The 19,630-nt window shown below is 35.8% G+C and overlaps 1 protein-coding gene across 5 annotated transcripts in view; it reads right to left on the bottom strand.

The window, feature by feature from the left end:
- Ptprd (protein tyrosine phosphatase receptor type D) overlaps positions 1-19,630 on the bottom strand; it is a gene marked incomplete in the record, with an annotated part of 2,622,804 nt that overhangs the window by 1,189,545 nt on the left and 1,413,629 nt on the right. For all 5 annotated transcript variants that reach the window (XM_055629942.1, XM_055629950.1, XM_055629948.1 and 2 more), the window contains 1 exon segment: positions 7,369-7,402.

Genomic DNA, 19,630 nt, shown 5'->3' with positions numbered 1-19,630 from the left:
CTCATTGAGGACAGAGTCTGAGAACATGAGACGGTTGCCCCCTTCTTCTTCCATCCTCAGTTTCAAGCGTGTTTTTCTCAAGTGCCCTCCAAAACTCCCTATCCTAGGGTAGGCTGCACCTCGTCTTTTTACAGAGAAGGAAAGAATCTCAAACAGACAAGGATGTTAAAAGATTACTCCCTGGAGAATAACTTAAAGGTGAACTATTTCCAGCAGAGGTTATTATTGTTTGTGCCACAGTAGAGAAGTGCCTGAAGTGGGATAAGAAATGCTAAGTTCAAGTGTGGAGAATCTGCTCTGCTCTGTCTGCAAATCTCTCAGTCAAAACAGAGGAACACCTGGTTCAGTGGCCTTCCTTAGCCCCATCTGCTGATGTTATTGGTCTATCTGTTACTTGTTATTTGATCTTTAGCTTTTGCTGCTACGTGATTAAGAAACTTACTCAGATGAAACTGGAGATAGATCAAGCTCCACTCAAAACATAAATGTGTGCTAATGTGTTTTTTAATTTCTCCAAAATAATTTATCAGAAACAATAAATTAAAAACTATTCAATACTGCTGTCATTATTTCAGAGAAAAGTCCAAAAAAGGTGCTTATGTTCCTCTCTCTGTCCTTCTCTCTCTCTGTCTCTATCTTGTCTCTGTCTCTCTTTTTCTCTTTCTCTCTGTGTGTATGTGTGTGTGTTTAATATTCAGATTACAATGACAGTCTATAGAATTCTCTGAAATATTGTGCAAATGACTTACATTTTGATTGCCTTAGCTTTATCATATATGGAGTGGGTAAAATGATGGCTTTCTTATTATATAATGTACAGACAAAATTTAACATTTCTAAAATAACAAATATTCATATAGTATGATGCAGACAGCCATTGTTTTTACTGTGATGCTGAAAATAAAACATTATATTTTCTGATAATTTTCTTTAATAGCATTAACTTTCATTCCTACCTTCCTTGGCTTGTCTGGTAGTTGGAATGAAAATGGTCCCAATAGCCTAACAGGGAGGGGTACTATTAGAAGGTGTGGGCTCACTGGACTAGGTGGTGCTTTTTGGAGAAAGTTTTGTTGGGTTCCTGGAGGTGGGCTTTGAGGTCTCAGAAGCTGAAACCTGCTTAGTAATTCACAGTTTGTTTCTGTTGCCTGCTGATCTGGGTGCGGAACTCAGCTCCTTCTCTGGCAACTGTCTACCTGCTTCCTACCATGACAAAAATGGGCTAAATCTCTGAAACTGTAAGCCAGCCCCAAATGAATGTTTTCCTTTATAAAAGTTGTCATCGTCATGGTGTCTTTCCACAGCAATAGAAATTCGAAGAGAGCTTGACTTCCCTACAGTGACATATAACTGTCATTAGCAAAAACTATATATAATAATATACATAATATAATATAAATAATATACATTCTTATGTATATTATTATACTGTGAATAAAACCACTTAATGCCATACTTAGCATGCATTCAATCATTCTAGCAGCAGCTGAGAAATAGATCCTTTTTGTCAAACTTACATTGTTCATTTACTTGTTTCTATCATTTGATATATGTTTTTATTCATTCATGTAGCCTGTAGTTAACATGCCTTTACTTTGTACCAGGTAGGATCTACGAATCTAGTAGGAAGTGTGCTGGTTTAAGATAGCACTTTTAGCTTTTGAGCTTTTAGTAAAAAGAGTTGGACAAAGAAACATATTTTGCAAAGGTGTAGTTGGTAAGATCTCAGAAGGAGGACACTGTAACTTAAGAGCATTAAGTGTGGTATTAAGGAGGGGCAAGTGCTGAAGTCCATCCTGCTAGGATGACACCTGAGCAGTGCCATGAAGGTTGCTACAGATTTTTGGGAAATCTGTAAGAAGAGAGAAAGCAGACATGGAGGTTTGTAATTTGTCAGGGTTTCTGCTGGAGTAGGGAAGCCAGAATACCTTAAAACCTTAAGTAATGAAAGAGTGATAAGGAAAACGCCTAAGTCATTTGATGGCAGGAAGAACAAATTAGAGAGCCACCATCTGAAGACCAAGGAGCTGTTGTGAGGTATGGATCAAAGATGATTTGAGCTGAAATAAAGAATTCTCCTTTTGCCTTTAATTATCAGGAGATAAAGAGAACAAGTCAGAACTGTAGGTGAAAGATGCTTAGTTAAGGAAGATTCTGTCCTCCTGCTGTGCCTGGCTTTATATCCAGCATTTTGAGATCCTGTAGTCCTCAGAGGGAAGCTGGAAGGTAAGCAGGAGAAAAGGGTGATATATTTATCTTTTATTTGTTTAATTACTGAGAATTAATTTGCTTTGAAAGAGAAAAGAATTCTACATGGAGGTTTCTGATCTTGGCATTGCATTCAGTTATAATTACTTCACGGAAGCCACACACAGTGCTATACCTAAGACACAAGCACAGTCCTTTCAAGTTTTGAATTTCCTAGAAATGGAAAACCATGCCTGTGTGACTGTAGGAGAATCATGCATATTTTTCTCAGTCTTCTCAGTCACAACACAGTAACTATTCACAAGTTGGTTATGAGTGGCTGTTGCCTTGCATATAGTATGGTAATGGAAGCATCTATGTTGATAATGAGGTTTGTAATAAAATGTATTGATTACAAGGTGGAATTTGTCAAAATATCTTGATAACTGGATGGTCTTTATTCAAAATGTACCATTCTTAGTTGTCCTGATGGCAAATAAACCATTTTAAGTTCACAAATTGGTTTACTTCTAGAAATGCCAAAATGTTCCTGAAGAGAGTGGCTAAATGGAGGATTGACAGGCATATTCTATATATACTACCAATTTTCTGACTTCTTGTTTTGAATGAATGTCCAAATTGAAGGTGAGTCAACATATGATATGTCATAATATTTTGTAAAAGATTCACATAACTAGGTTTCAAAAAGAACTAAAACTATTTTGATTTTAAATGATATCTATAATGGGGGAAGTCATCTTTGAAATGATAGCAATTTGATTATTGAAACTAAAATAGTCTACAATTTTTGACTAATAAGTAAAATGTGAAATCCACTGTATATAGCTATTTCTGCCACTAGAGAACTTTAATTAGAAATCTCTAATTACGTATGTACATGCCAAAATACAAGTACTCCAGGATATGAAAGATTTGCATATACAATATATTTAATCAAAGCACCTATTTGATTGTACAATCATCTGTTTTGCAACATGGAATTTGAATTCTGTCCTTGTGATTGTGCACAAGGTATCCAATTATTTTGTTGGTGCAACTTAGAAATGCCTGCTTGATATACTATGGTGTCAGTTCTCTTACATTTATAGCAAGACAGAGGCAGTTTTTCTTGACTTTAAAAACAGAACTTACTGGATCTACATAGAACGTGTGTCTTTGTTCTACTTAGAACTGTTTCGCTTCCATTCTCCATTAAGAAAGCAAACACACAGGTTTCTTTCCTCATACAATTTGTTGCTTTCTCCTTTCTTATTTGGAATCTGCTTCAAATTTTGAAGACAACCCTGGTTCACAGGAAGAAAATTCAGTGGTAATAATACTGAGCTCACTCAATTTTCCACATTGTTAGTCCCTAAATGATGGGAGTAGGCTGTTGATCCCTGCCACTTGTAAGCAATAGAGAAACTTTAGAGCTGGTAAAATACCAGATTTATAGTCCTGAAGACAGATGTTCTTTGTGGAGATGCTGGGAAATGCCTTGAGAAGCAGTGAGGCAGAACTGTATTTCTCTGTGGTCTTTCTGGACCATCAAGATTCTCCTTGAGCAAGATTTTCTCTGTGAGAAAGGTGTAATAAACTGGCTGACCTTCTCAAAGAGACAGAGTTCTGGTCAGTGGGATGTTGCCCTCTAGTTAGGTCATGTGAGCAGGACAACTGAAATATGGGCTGCTTATGATTCAAAATGATTCACCACCTTCTACAGGGACTCCACTTTTCAGATGCGCCATTGCTAACAGCAGGACTCTATTGTCTTCTAAATCTTTCAGAAAATGACTTTACTCTATGCCTTTTGCACAGTCTCTAAGGAATACATTGAATAATGATGTAGCAATCTAAGCACAGTCACACAGTCACTGGTTTCTCTTCTCCCTACTTGCAAGGAAAAGTGTACATGAAAGAAGATCCTGAATTAGGCACGAATAGAAAACCAGTTTGTAAATGTTCAGTCTGGCATCTTTGCTTTGACTCCAGGCAGATAGTAAAGGAATCTATAAAGGAATCCTTTCAATGTCTCTGGATTCTTTAACTTTAGGCTCTGTTGTCCCTCTTAATACTGAATTTTCCATAACATATTTCATATTGGATAGGAGATGTCCCAAAGCACTTTGCATATTCATAGTTCAAACTGCCTGTGGTTTCTCCAGTACTCTGTATTCTACTTTTTGTTTTGAGACACAGATTCTCTACATTGACTTGGTTGTCCTAGAGGCCACTCTGTAGACGAGGTTGGCCACAAAATTAAAGAAATAGTGCCCCCCCCCAGGGGGGGATGTGGTGCTATATCTCAGGATGATTTAATCATACTCCTGAGATGGTTAAAGGTATGCACCATGATGCCTGGCTATGCTTTATTTTTCAACCTTTGCTTTTATTGCTCCCAGGAAGAGAATGCACTATTCTCACAAAACCTACTATCATCCTGAGCTCTCTCTGTCAGGTCCCGGCTCTATGATCTCCTGTACAGACCCAAACCTACAGTTCCTCAAGTCATTTATATTAAATTCAGGGTATTTGCACATATCATCCTGTTTCTGATGTACAATACCTACCAGTATCAATGTCTTGAAGTTTGTTCTGCTGGATTGTCTAAGGAATGATGACAAAGAAAAACCTAGGCTTTTCTAAGTCAGATACAATTTGTTTTTTTTTTTTAAATAGGTTCACCCAAATAATTATAGCTTAAATGCAGCTTGCACAGCCACAGAAGGCTGACGACGTCTAGTGTCAGAGTCTGAACCATGTATTCTTGCCCTTGTGTAGTATCTCTGTGTATTAATTCTTAGATCAACCATGTCACTAATATTGAACAAGTATGCCACAAAGGAGAGGCTCTTGCATTAGACCTTTTCTTTAGAACATTCATGGAACCGACCTGTGCACTATGGGACAGCCAGGTTATTCTGCTAGAAAAAATATATCACTCAAAATGCCTCTGGCATAAGTCTTTCCATGAAGGAAGAGTTGACATATAAAGGTGAGTGTGTTCTCCAGGGAATTAAATGTTGACTCGTGAGGGGTGTACCAATATCTGATAAAAGAGAGCATTTGTTTAGAAGAACTAAAGAATCATGAGAGCAGCATGTGGAATTGATAATACCAATTGATAAAATTTGCACCTACTGCATGCTTTGTTGTGTTCTTGCTATGGACTCTGAGGAATTGTTAACTTATCTCACTGAGATTTTCCATTTTTAAAATCTGAGAAATGCTTGCAGTATACCACGGGCTGTGGGATGGAATAAATAATAATTAACATGAAGAATTTAGCCAATGGCTGACTCAGAGTAACATAATGATAGTTATATTTATTGTATTAGCATAGCCATTACTCCTATTATGATACATTCCACAACCACCAGTATCACTGTCAACACTAAAATATTACTACTTAAATGCTAGTGCAATCCAGATGTCCTTAATATCCATCACCATAGAAAAAGTGAGTCTATCCACTATAATATTTTTTATTTGTTTGTTTCCCCCTTGAGATCTGAGCACACTGAAAAACTGGATTCATAGTATCCTTGTCCATTAGGAATGCTATGCAAAACCAAAAACATTTTGCTCTAGGTTAGGGGTAAAGTCAAGTATTCTCAAGCACAGCGGTGATAATAATATCAGCTTGGTTAAGACTGGAGACTCCCTGTGAGCATTGTTTTTGCTTTTTGTAATTTGTTTATTGCAGCACACAGATACGAATACCTTCACATTAGTTGAAATATAGAAATATGTTTAATATAGTCTTATCTATTACACAATTTAATATTTCCTTACTCAATATAATTGATGTTTGGGAATCCTTAAGTTTACTCTGGATTTACCAGAAAGGAGAATGAAAGTGGCTAATTCCATATCCATGTTTTTTCCTGTGTAGCATAACTAAAATTAGGTTGGTTTTGCTTTAGTATAAGATGGTTCTTGCACAATAAAGAAAGAACACTTAAAAAAATCAAATAATGACTCCAAGTCAAATATGTGAAAATTAATGTTCTTAATTGAGAGAGAATGCAAAGGTGAAAATTATCTGATATGGTTCCTTTCAGTGTTCATTGGAGCAGTGACTTTGATATCACTTAAAAATTAACTGAAATTCAGACTTTGGCTCAGCATTAGATCCACCTCACCAAAACTAACATCAGAAAGGTAACTTGGGCAATTCACATGCTTATTATCATGAAGATTCACTGATGTAATAAACCATTGTCTACATTTGTTTTCCCTAAATTATGTGTCACTCAGCATCCTACATGGTCAACCTCTATTTCTTTTCCTAAGGCAACATTTATGCAAAAATGTTTACTTCATCTTATTTTATTTTTACCTAACTTCTAATCTGGCCATCTCACTTTATATCTAGCAGTTTAGTATAAGAGAGGAAGAGCTTTATAAAGACTACTACTTAACCTTTTCTGCTTATTGCAGTGGTTAAGAGAGGGGGAAAAAATAAAAACCTTTCTTCCTTAATCTATTCTAAACTGGTAATTCCAAGGCAGTGAAGTCTAATCATGTCATGTAAAGTCTTCTTTAAGTCCAGCAGTATGAAGAGAACTCTCAATGCCAGTTCATTGGCATATGAAAGTATAATGACATCATGTTTACCCAAGGTCACAGAAAAGAAGAGCAACTTCATGGAGAAACTAAGTTTTAATATTTGATAACCAGTTATCTGTATTAGTAAGGTTATGAAATAAACTAAGACTATGTTTCTGTTTGTCTTACATATTAGTAGAAAAACAAAACATATTGTATATGGCACTAAGTATTGATTGTTTTGTTATTGATACATGCACTACAAAATATTCTGATAGTTTCTCATGAGATATATTAGTTTTCTAATTGATTGAGAGATTTGGTATATTTTGAGTAAGTGAACATTTCTCTGAAAACAGCATCCTTTGTTGAGAATCTAGTTTTCCAGCATTTTTAAGCCTTAGTTTTAATTGGAAGAAAATAAAATTCAAAACGTACTATTTTAAAATGCTTAATGGGTTTCTTTCAGAAAAACTCATGTTAAAAGCAATACCCCAATTAATACAGCAAATAAAATTCTTTGCTCTTAGAAGGAAAAACATGTCATACATGTCAGAGGATGAGAAGAGAGAGGGGAAGAGAAGTAGGAAGTAGAGAAAGAGTAGATGAGAAACTGAAGGAGAAACTCACCTCAGTTGTTCAGCTAATGAACAGGTGCCATCATCTGAAAATAAAAACAAAAATAAATAGTTTTATACTGTGTTCATTAATACTATAAAAATCCAATTGTCTTAAAATTCATGATGGAAATGTTTAACAGCAAAATTAAGCAAGTAAAGAATATAGTTGGTCTTATGTATTCTATCGTTGTCACTTTCGAGTCTGTAGAGTTAACCTATTGTTTTTCAAAATCATTTTAAGAAACATATCAGAGATGTGCATGTGCACATTTTTGATACATAGGATTAAAGGGCAGGTGCAATCACTAAGATGCCTGTACAACAGTATTGGTCCAAGCATGAGTACAATCTTGAAATAACATTATGCACATCTCTGATGACATTTCCATTGCCTTTATGAGCTATTATAGACACAAAAGATGCCAAAGTATTTAACATAGTGTTCAGAGTCTTCAGCAATAATATATCTACTAACTCTATAAGATTCTTTACTGCTGTTAGTAGTAATAGTAGTGTTTGCAATTTATTCACTCTCTATCCCAATTGTGGCCTCCTCCCTTATCTCCTGGTCCCATCCTCCCTCCAACTTCCACCCCTACTCCTCTTCCCTAGTCCACTGATAAGGTAAGACCTCCTATATACCAACAACACACCAAGACAGAAACAAAATAAACAACCATTTCACAATTGCCTCAAAAAACGATTTTGGAATAAATCCATCCAACAGGTTAAAATGCTTGTACAATGAAACTGATCCCACCACAGCCTATGCTCTCTGACACACTTGACAGTATTAGCCAGGGGAGCACTGCTTCCATTTCAATTAATAAACTGTAAATTCCAAATCTGTGTTTTAATAAAGATACAGTTTGGATTTGTGCAATGGCAGAATAGTATTTGTTAAGGCTAAATAAATAATGCTTTCTAGAAAATAATATTATTTAGAGTTAAAATGGCATTCTGTGCTGTTTAACTTCAGAGCGGCTATTAACTAGAATGTACTTTTGTGGTTTTATTATTGTCTCATCTAATTTTTCTTTTCATTTTCCAAAATCATTTGTATGAGTCTGTGGGAAATGGCGGTGTTTGTCCTCTGGCTTCTCTCTCCTTTGAGATAATTTGTAATTTGCTAACACACTGTAAACACCAAAGCTTTGCATAATTTCTGAATGTTTCATCTGTTTGTCCTTGAAATTGCCAGATTTTTCATTTAATTTTACCATCATTTTTGCACATTAAAATGTACTCAAGATAATTTTAGTTTGGAATGTGAAGAGCTAATGTAAAATTTACTTTTGTACCCTTTAGAGGAACAAACAATATTGAGTAAAAACAAACACTTAAGACAAGATTTCAAAGAGAAGTGCAGGCTTAAAGAGAAAGGACATATTCAAAACATAAATTGTGCCCTGAAAATTGCTGTGAGCAATTATTAAGGCCAGTGTTGCATTTTATTTTAGGAACAACCAAAATCAACAAATCTTTTTTTTTCTCTTTTATTTTATCTTCTTTTCCTTTTCTCTTCTGTTCATTCTTTCTTTCATCTTTTCCTTCCCTCTTCATTTTGTTTGTTTGTTTTTCCTGCTAATTAGTAGCCATAGCATATAAACGCCAGGTCACCTTGGAACTGTACTTCTATGCAATGAAATAAATGATGGAATCGATAATGAATAGAATAGATGGGAGGACAGAGCCACACACTGGTTAAAATATGAGCCCTAAAATGCACTGAAACACACACCCCAATGCCATTCACTCTTCTTTGTATTTCATAAATCAGTAATTCTATTAAAGTGTCCATTTTTCTCTCCAGTGGTGGCCAGTCGCCCTTTCTTTAGACCTCCACACTTGTTAGTCACAAGGGGATGAATTTGATAAAAGTCTTTATCTTTCAAAACCCTTTTTGCAAGGAGAGAGGAAAAAGCAAGTGGTGAGAGCAGGAAGCAGGAATGAGAGACTGCACACTTGTGGAAAATGTATTGAGAGCTGTCAGAGGTGCTGAGAGAGGTTGTTGGAAGGCAGTCTTTTTGAAAAAAAAAAGTCAGACATAAACCATGTCTATGTATGTCCCACCTTCACTGCCATATCTGACTTGAAAACCTAGGGTTTCATGTAACAAAAAAACTTACAGAAGTTTTTTTAAGTATTTGTTGATTTTAATTCTTCTTGACATTTGAAGAAGCAGATAACAAACCTACCAAATGACTGGTCATTTAAAAATACAGTATTCCTAAATATCTATGAGAAGAAATCATAGGACACTATGCTTAATGCAGAGAACTTATGAGCAGCAAGAGGACTAAGTGCTGACTGTACCACTGAACATGGGATTGAGAGCCCATTGAGCCACTGGAAAGGAAACTGAGTATGGACTAATTCATTACTGGGGACTAAGTGTTGTCTGAGCCATTGCTAATGCTCTCACATTTTTATTTTGATGTTTACTTATAGGCATCTTAGCAGAAGAAAAGAAATGACTATGAGTAAATATTGGATGCCACTTTAAAATTTTGCATCAAGTGGAGAATATACTCAAATAAACCAGTAAAACTTTAAAACAAGAGAAATACTTTGTACTCATAAACAGCAAAGCCAGCTAGCCAGCCAGCCACAAGCAAGGTGAGCTGCTTCAGGCTCCTCGGTGTTCCTCCAGGTGACTCGTGTTCACATTCTCACTGACAGCCACACTGGTGCTCCTTGTTCAGTCATGGAACCATGATATGATACGAAGCTGCTAGACATAGTTTCAATTTATGTATTCGTTTCAATTAAGAAAAACAGAATAAAAAGATAATGTCTACTAGCTTTCAATTTTCTTAATAACTGATGTAATGCAACATTACCATGCTACCAGGGGAGCTGTCCTAGGAAAGAACAGAAATTTGGGATCTTATATAAAACATGGGCTTTCTAAATCAGCATGACTATCTGCTAGCTGTAAATTCCAGATTTTTTTTCTTTATTTTTAACAAGGGTTCCTTACAAAGAAGCTTAAAGCAGATAATGAGCATAAGACATCCTTTACTCTGCCCAGCAGGAGATAAATCCTCAGTATTTTAACCATTATTCCTCTTGTCACCTGATTCCTAATATTTTTCTTTTAAGAAATTTCTCAGTTTGGTATTTTGTCTCACTTTCTTGATATTATTCAATATGCTTTAAAATGTGATAAAAGTTTGCAAATCTATACTTATCAAGAAAATAGATTTACTTGACCAAAACAGAGGCCAAGTTAGAAGTGTGTTTGTTCTGAATAGTGTCATTCTGCTCTACAATATTCTCGATTGACAAAGACAGTTGTAAGTTACTCTTGTTGTGTTTTCTGGAATTATTCATATGTTTATGTCACGCATGAGAGAGAGACACAGGTATGTACACATTGGTGTGTAAATGAAGGTGGGCATTTGTGTGCCACAGCCTGCTGTGAATGTTATACAAGAACACTAGATACTGTTCTTCACCTTCTGCCTTACTTTTGGTGAGATTAACTCTTCACTGGGTGCTGCTGAGTGCACCAGAGCTGGGGTACTATATGCTTTGGGGATTCTCTTGTATTCGATTCTATCTTGCCTTGGAGGAGTGGAGATCACAAACCGATGCCACTGTCCTTGACTTTATTTGAGTCCTGGCAATTCAAACTCATATTTAAGCTTGCATAATAGGTCTTTTACCCAGTGACCTATCTTACCAGCCCTTTTTTGTCTGACTTTAATACAAAATTATATATGACATGTATTCATGAATAGAGCTCATCAGTTTTATAATCAGAGTAAGGACACTGTGACACTGCTTTATGTGTTATCAAGTCTACCTTTAGGGATGATTTCAAGTGATGTTCTAGAACAATTATAGTCATATTTATCAATGGATTCATTATATTGAATTTATGTTTTTGGGCATTGAACCTAAGAGCTTATACATGTTAGGCAAAAACTCTTTTGTTGAGCCATAATCCCCAGTACTGGTTTGAAGCTGTTTTTATTTTTATTTTTTTTCAACCATGTTTGTAGCAGGCTTTATTTTTTTTTTTTTAAGTTAAAGGAATCCTATTGCTCTAGCAAGTATTTCTTTTTTTTTTATTAATTACACCTTATTAACTTTTTTTAAATTTTATTTTTTTCTTATCAGTTACATTTTATTAACTCTGTATCCCAGTCGTGTCCCGATCCCTCATTCTCTCCCAGTCCCTCCCTCCCTCCCTCATCTCCACCGTGCCCCTTGCCAAGTCCACTGATAGGGGGGACCTCCTCCCCATTCATCTGATCCTGTTTTATCAGGTATCTTCAGGACTGGCTGCAAAGCTCTCCTCTGTGGCCTAACAGGACTGCTCCTCCCTTGGGGGGTGGGGAGGCCAAAGAGCCAGTCATTGAGTTCCTGTTAGAAATAGTCCTTGTTCCCCTCACTATGGGAAACCAATTGGTTACTGAGCTACCACAGGCTACATCTGAGCAGAGGTTCTAGGTTATATCCATACATGGTCCTTGGTTGAATGTCAGTCTCAGAAAAGACCCTGTGTTGAGGCTGTCTTTAAAAATGTGTTTTTGAGTTTCACTTTATGGCAAGCTTTCCAAATCTGAAACTGCTTGGTTGAGTCACTAGTAGAACTGTGAAGCCATTGTGGGAATTTCCTAAACTTAAAATTTATAGTAATATTATATATATTTAAAGCCCCAAGAATTATCATATTAAAATAATTTAAGAATAGTAACACATAGAAACAATTGTGAAAGCTCTCAAAAGAGAATCTGCTGCTCCTATCACACAAAACTTTAACAGGAAAACAAAATAACCAAAAGCTGCCTGAGATGAATCCACACTTTTCAATTTACAACCATACAGGTAAAGGAACACATCATACTAGCAGTGACAAGAAACATTAAAAAAAAAAAAAAAAGGCATTCCAGAAATACTAGAATGCTCAGGATTGATTGCTTCCAAAGCCTAATGGAGTCATAGGGGAGTAATTGATTTCAAATGTATTGTATGGTAGATCACAAAGACGTTATTCCATATCAAAATCTGTACTTGAGGTACATTTTTGTAAGTTTTTAATATTATTCCAGCATACACAATGTAGTTAAATCATAAGAAAAAAACTTTCTTCTTACATTGGTTACAAATATTTTACTTCACAGTATGTGAATGTACCCTGTTGACCTGCCTATCAGAGTTTGCTACCCTTAAGAGAAAAATATGAAACCCACTTTGTATTAAAAATCTGTTCATCAAACATATTTGTAAGATAATACACCACAGAGGAAATTATAGGAGGGTTCACTAAGCAGCCTTACTCAAATTCAATAAGTACTGGATTTCTTTAAAGACACTGCCAGAGGTTCAGATGAATGAAGTGAGCTTCTTGACCAGAGTTGCTGGAACAAATCAATAGACTGTCGTGTGCATTCAGCCCATATCGTATTGCAATAACAGGTACTTAGAATTCAGTACACAGCTCAGCCATAAATCACAGAAAGAAATTATATGAAAAGGTAAATTTGAACTCAGCAATCAATGGAAATGTGTGCCAAAGATGAGCTACACCTAGCCATATATTGAAAGGAGTTCTGTGTCACTGCCATCCATACCCTGTAGTTTGATTTCCTACAACCATTTTGTAAAAAGACCAAAATCTAGAATAGCCAGATTGTGATTTGAAAGTTCCTTAATTTGTTGACTGGGGAAAGGAGGTTGTTGTGCATGAGTGCTATAGGGAACCTTTTAAGCAGAAAGCTGAAAGTTAGTACTTCAGAAAGACACCATAAAACATCTGCTACTCTGATTATTTAACACTATATTTTAGGCGTGTATTGCATATACACATATCTTCTGTGCATGGATAATGACAGTGTTTTATTACTATGTATTAAAGCTATGTGACCACAGTGTGAATCCTCCAGTGAGGTAGCTTGTGAATGCATGCGGCAGAAACACAAACAGCAGACCTCTACAATCAGCCATGCTGGTAGAAGATGCTCTTGTGATGAACTGATGGGGCCATGTTCAGTGACCTAAATCAAGGCTTAGATAAAGTGGGTGTGTGCTTGCCTTTAGCTAATGGAAAGTAGGACAAGTGCATCTATTTATTTTCTAACACATTTTCTAACCTTGGTGTGTGTGTGTCTGTGTGTGTGTGTGTGTATTTATGAATATAAAAGTAATTGCTCCATTAACCTGAAAAACAAATGAACTATAAAGTGAATTTTCATCAAAATAGGCATGAAAAGGAGTAAATGTTGAATCCCAGACCCTAAAATATTTTGTATTGTTTTTTTTTTTTATTTCTAGTAATACATTAGGATGATCAATACATTCCCTGAGGATACAGGGTGACCATGTCTGTCGGCTTCACGGCAATCAAGGCAGGTGAGCACAAAGCCTTATGTCTGTGACAGAACTTGCTAATATTACCACCTCAATTAGAAATAAACCCCAAACTAAAATGCTATGTCATTTTCTTAATAATTGTATGAGGTTTTATAGAAGCAATGTTTGTGGCTATGGCCATTAGTATAATTCATGCAACATCAATATTCTTTTTCTTATAATACCTTAGAATATGTCACAATGCCACTTGTGACACTACATTTGTAAACACTGAAATCATTGTATCTAGACTGGCTAACCTTCCCCGACATTGCAAAACTGAGAGCTAAATTGCTGCATGTTGCTGAAGTGGTGTTTGCCAATTAATGTCTGAGAGAAAAGGGCTTAAGTACATAAGTCTCCTTACCTCAGAGGCAAGAGGTGAGAGTACCTGTATGCAACAGGGTCTACATTCCTCTCCCGATTATAAATTAACCAAAACCTCACACCAGCACAAGGAAGAATATCACTCTGTAGAAATGTATTGTGTTAGTGTGAAAACAAAATATCAAATTTATAGTATGCCAGTGACACTCAGTAGTAGGGCCATCCACACTCAGTTCTAAGGCAACCCTCATCTGACAGGTATAGAAGCTAGGGTTGAGAGCTGATGAACTACACTCCAGATACAGACACATCTGTTTTTTTTTTTTTTCTATATGTGCAATTCGTGGGGTCTCTGTCACTATTGTTGCCCACATAGTAAAGATCCATGGAGACAAGAAAGATGTTTGGTTCAACATGACTAGATACCTACTGTTGGCTAAAACTTTGGGAATTTGACACAGAATAGTTTATTTTAGGCATATTCAGGTACTTTACAGTTTAGTGAAAACTTTCTGGTGATAATTACTTCAATCCCATGTGCACATTAAAGCATTCACAAATATCTGTGAGGAACAAAGTAAGTTAAATAATGAACAAATGTGACTACACTGAGATTCACTGTAAAAGTACATGTGACCTCTTCAATAAAGATGGGTTGTATAGATTGACTTAAAAAACAAAACTTATGAAAAGTGTTCTAGAGAATGTCCATTGTGGTCTTTAGCCACACAGATAGTACAAAGTTCAGCCTCTCTGTTCCCAGCCTTCTGGAAGGATAACAGATTATGTGTTCTTTCCATTGAAGGAACAACCCCGTGTATTTAACTTTCCAGGTTCCTCTAGTGCTTGTATATGAGCACAAAGACCTCTATGTTTTCTACAGCTATTTATGATAGCAGAATCATCATGAGAAACTACTAGCATCGAAAATAGCCAGGGTCATTGCTGTCTATGCAGAACTGTCTGTGTGCCTCATTTTCCTTTTTCTAATCAACATTATTCCTAAGTGTGGAGTTTCAGGACAATAATCACAACACGGAGGAGACAAAGGTAAAAAGTTTGCTTTTTGTTTGAGGTCAGCCTGATTTACACCATGAGTTTAGTCCAGAGTAAGAATCTATCTTAAAAAAAAACAAACATAGAAAAAAACAAACAAACAAAAAACAGGATTAAAATGAAGGCCTCCCTGTGTTTATTTTTAGAACTCCTATCTTTGAAGGTTATACCTCTCATTCTTCATAACTGCTGTCTCAGTCCTAAGCCATTCTTTTAAGGCTATTATGTTATTCTTACCATACTAGAAAGGTGTTTTGCCTCAGCACTCTAGTAATTCTAACTTCTCCAAGAAAATTATTCTTATCTACACCCACTTTCATCCTTTTAAATAGGTCTTATTTTTCGGAGGACCATGTAGACTTCTCTCTTCATATTCACTATGCTTCAGAAGAGTCCCATCTTTCACCAAATTGCTTCAACCATTTGATGTGATAAACAAATCAATAAATAGTCTGCTCTACAGACATGGTAGCAGAATTTTGGCCACCTTTGTAACTCTTTGATAAAGTCTGACACAGTGACCTAGAGACAGAATGGCATTAAGTAATGCACAAAACTTACCGATGCACTTTAAGTCATATTTTGTGTAGTGTAATACAGCAGCAAACAGTCTAGTGTACCAAATGTGACAAAGACCCTCAATGCAAGGTTAATCCTTGTAGCTAAGGAACATGAGAACATCATTTTGAGCAGCTATAAAACATCTCAAATGCACCCACTTTTAAATCACATTTCTCCATTTGATTCGTTATTAGAATAAAAGAAGTTATTTGTACAAATAAAAGTAAGTGAAATATTATAATGGGCTATGCCATCATCCTTTTAGTGGTGAAAGGTTTATTCATCATTGCCTGTAAAACCAAAGTAAAATTTATTCCAGGCATAAACTGTTTGGATTGGGCTATGGAGGCCAAAGCTTCTATTTGTCAATGGAACTTTAGTTGTAATCTTAGTGCTGTCATTTTTAATATCATGACCATGAAATATGTATCAGATTTCTTTAAGCTCTTATTTCCTGGTTCGTAAGGTCTCTGTGGGATGTTATTAGGAATAAATCAGATAACATTTCTATATTAGTAAATGTAATTTCAGCGATGTGATGGTCACCTACTAAATAACAGGTTTTATTATATGTCCCTGTGCTTGCCCTATCTAACAATCTAACCACTAATACTGTTTAGACTTCAGGAGACAATCTACATTTTTGAAGAAGAAAGCGAATTTCTAAGAAAAGCAGAATTTTCCATTGCAACACCTTTTCTCCTCTTAAAATGTGTTCTGCATAGCTCTATTGAGACTTCACCTCCGATTATTTAAAACAATCTTTGATTGGATTCAAACTCTCTTCCGACATCCTTTCAAAGGACAATCCAAACTCTTCAATTATCTTTTTCACATACACCTCAAAAGGTATTCTGAGTGCTTGAAAGGCCATAATTCTTTCTCCCTAAAGTTTTGAATTCCATCTGATGAAATTACCACACTTGGTAGAATAGTGCCATGTCACAGAAACAACAGCATCAATTAACCTCCCCTGCCTTCAGCCAGGTTCTTTCTTTTCCTTCATAAAAGTTAATTTAATGCTTTTGAAAGAAGCAAGATTAGAAGAGATAGGGAATCAGGGTCTTCACATCACAAAATAGGTACTGACTAGAATGTGTAGCAATAGCCTTAAAATTGTTGGATTCAGAAACTCAGGAACATTTAAGGAAGGGTTGACTTACTGGAGTGGAGGCAATTGAGTTTCCCTGGTGCATTCAGTCTGTGGAATCACCCTCAGGATGATAATCAGAGCTATTCAACATAGTGAAATTTAGTTTTTTGATTAAAAACCAAATTACTGTCATCAATTTTTGAGTGCATTATGTGAAAGATATTTGGGATTATTTTGTCCAATTGTATGGAGGAAGGGGTTCTCTCAGGATAATGACACAAAAGGTGTCAAAATTTGCTCTTGATATATCTTTTTTCAATAAACACTTTCCTCAGATCTATTATCTGCTAGTCTAGATTTTTTTTTATCATAAATTAGACTAATAAGAGCAATCCAGAAATACATATGTTCATGGAGGAGAAATGTGAAACTTAAAACCAGAGAAAAAAACAACACAGTAATATCATTTCTAAGCTGACACCATGGATGTAGACTGGTGTTTAGAAAAGCCCCATACTAGAGTTAATGCTTTTCTGGCATTCTTAGCCATTTATTTCTCTGTAAACTGGAATTTGTGTGTTATACACTCAGTTTTTTTTATACACTCTGTTCATAAAATAGAGGTTTCTATTGGAAGCACCCCTCTCACAGGAATGATCTCCAGAGAAAGAGAGATCATGAGTCATAAAGGCATTTTAGATGTCATTTAACAAACCCCTTTTGATGAAGTGATTCATGAGCAAAGAATATATTTGCTGAGGTAGAGGATTCCATTCTATTCCACAAAGGCAACTTAGTTTATTTGATTAAATACAACAAACTTTAATTTAGCATCAGTTCTGTAGAAGAATCCGTAAGAGTTCTTTGGAGAGATTCAAATGACACAATGCTTGCCCCATATATTTGAAGTGAATAACAATGTAAAATTAAAACATCCTTTAAGATCATCTCTGAGATTCTAGGACTGCAGGAGAAGTCCTGGGATGTGCAAGGAAAGTTAGGGGAAGTTTTTTAAAGAGGGCAGGTCAATTTCATTATCATGGCTAGTAAGATTGGTGTGAAGGGAGATTCTTTACCAAGGAGCAAACAGTTGAAGACCAAAGGAAAAAGGCAGAGTACTTTTGGCCATGACCTTGAGCAATACATATATTTAGTTACCAAATGGGATGCAGGTAGAAGAGTCTTTAAAAAGAAGTGGAAAGGAATTCCCAGCTTCTGTTATTCGAACCTCAACCTGTTAAGGCACTAAGATTGAGTTTTGTAAATAACTCTTGCCTGAACTCTTTGCTTGAACCCAAACTTTTCTTTTAGACTCTCTACATTAGACGACTATAATCTTCTCCCCTGATCTTCTCTTCTCCAGTTAGGCATCTTTTGAGGTGAGCTTTCTTCCCTCAAGGTGGGATCCTTGTTCTTAAAATGAAAATCTGATCCTGCAACTATTGGGAGTGAGATCTTTCAATGTAGGGCCATAAGTGAAGATTTTCATGCTATAATCTGTACAGGATTGGAGTCACTTGTCTCCAGCTTATAAGTTGCGCCATCTAATAAATTTCTTGGCTTTGCTAATTTTTACTTTTTTCAAAGGGATGTCAAGTTAAATAAATAAAATAATGATATAAATAAAATAAGTATACTAGGTGGTAGCATGGTCTGATCAATAGAGAGTAAGTGCTGAGGGGTGGAGTTTAAGACCAAATTCTTCTCTGGTATAAGTTTGCTCTGTCATAAGGGCCACTGGCCCACTTCCCATGTTGTCCATCTCAAATATCTTACCATGCTGAGCTGTCTCCAGGAAACTTGTCCCCACTTATTTGTATCTCCGGCTATAGGTCTTTCCCATAATTTGTCCTTCAATCTACAATGCCATTTCCACTTGATAGAACAGAAACTCAGTCACTGATTGGCCCAAAACGTCTTTCAGTTACTGGGTACACAACAGATAAAGGCTGCAATCTCCTCGCTTTGATACAGGTCTCATTTCTTATACCTATGTTCTCACTAGTCTTTAATATTCTGTAGGAACATTTTTTTTGCCAGTTTAATCACAGTAGCTAAAAATGTGTAGTTTATCAGCTGCTCTAGAATTTTTCCTTCCCTGCCTTTATTTTGGAAACTTACCTAGATTTCTATTCACAACTTACACATTTCAAGTAAAATCAATGAATAAAATTAACCAATAACCAAAAACCTAGATAACTCTCTTTTCACAAACAACACGTGATATTTGAAGTAATGGGACGCTAGCCCAGTCATGGGAAGTAAAGTGGGATTGTTTTTGACATACACTCTCATGACAGCAGCAGAAACTGATTTTTAAAGCATTTGGGGAATGCTGTCAGATAGAAATTAAAAGGAATGTTAATTTCCTATAAAGCCTGGACTGAAGTAAACTCATATGGATAGATATTCACTCCACACAGCTCTAATATCCTATTATGTTGAAAGCAATCCCAATCTTACACACAAACAAAAAATCAAGTAAAAACATCTGAGATTTGTGTTTTATTACAAACATTTAAAATGTTTGAAAATCTGAAAACATTTGGAACAGCTATATGCTCAGAAAAGCATAATTCAGCTTTGACAAAAAAAATTCATAACATTCCAGTTTATACATACTAGTTAAGCAAAGCACATGGTTTGCACTGTTTTACCCAGGAAAATTTCTTTTTAAAAAGTCCCAAGCAAAAGTTAGATTAATGAAAAAAACAAAAAACAACAACAACAAAAAATCTTATCCTGCAAACTGACAAAAAACTCAGTATAGGAAGTGGAAGGTATTTCTAATTCTAGACAGCAATATACTCCCTGTTTTTAAAATCTCTATCTATCTATCTATCTATCTATCTATCTATCTATCTATCTATCT

The sequence above is a fragment of the Psammomys obesus genome, unplaced genomic scaffold (assembly GCF_907164565.1).
Source record: "Psammomys obesus unplaced genomic scaffold, mPsaObe1.curated_primary_1811, whole genome shotgun sequence".
NCBI lineage: Eukaryota > Metazoa > Chordata > Mammalia > Rodentia > Muridae > Psammomys > Psammomys obesus.
The sequence above is the reverse complement of the archived record's forward strand: the minus strand, read 5'-3'. Positions and strand labels throughout refer to the sequence as shown.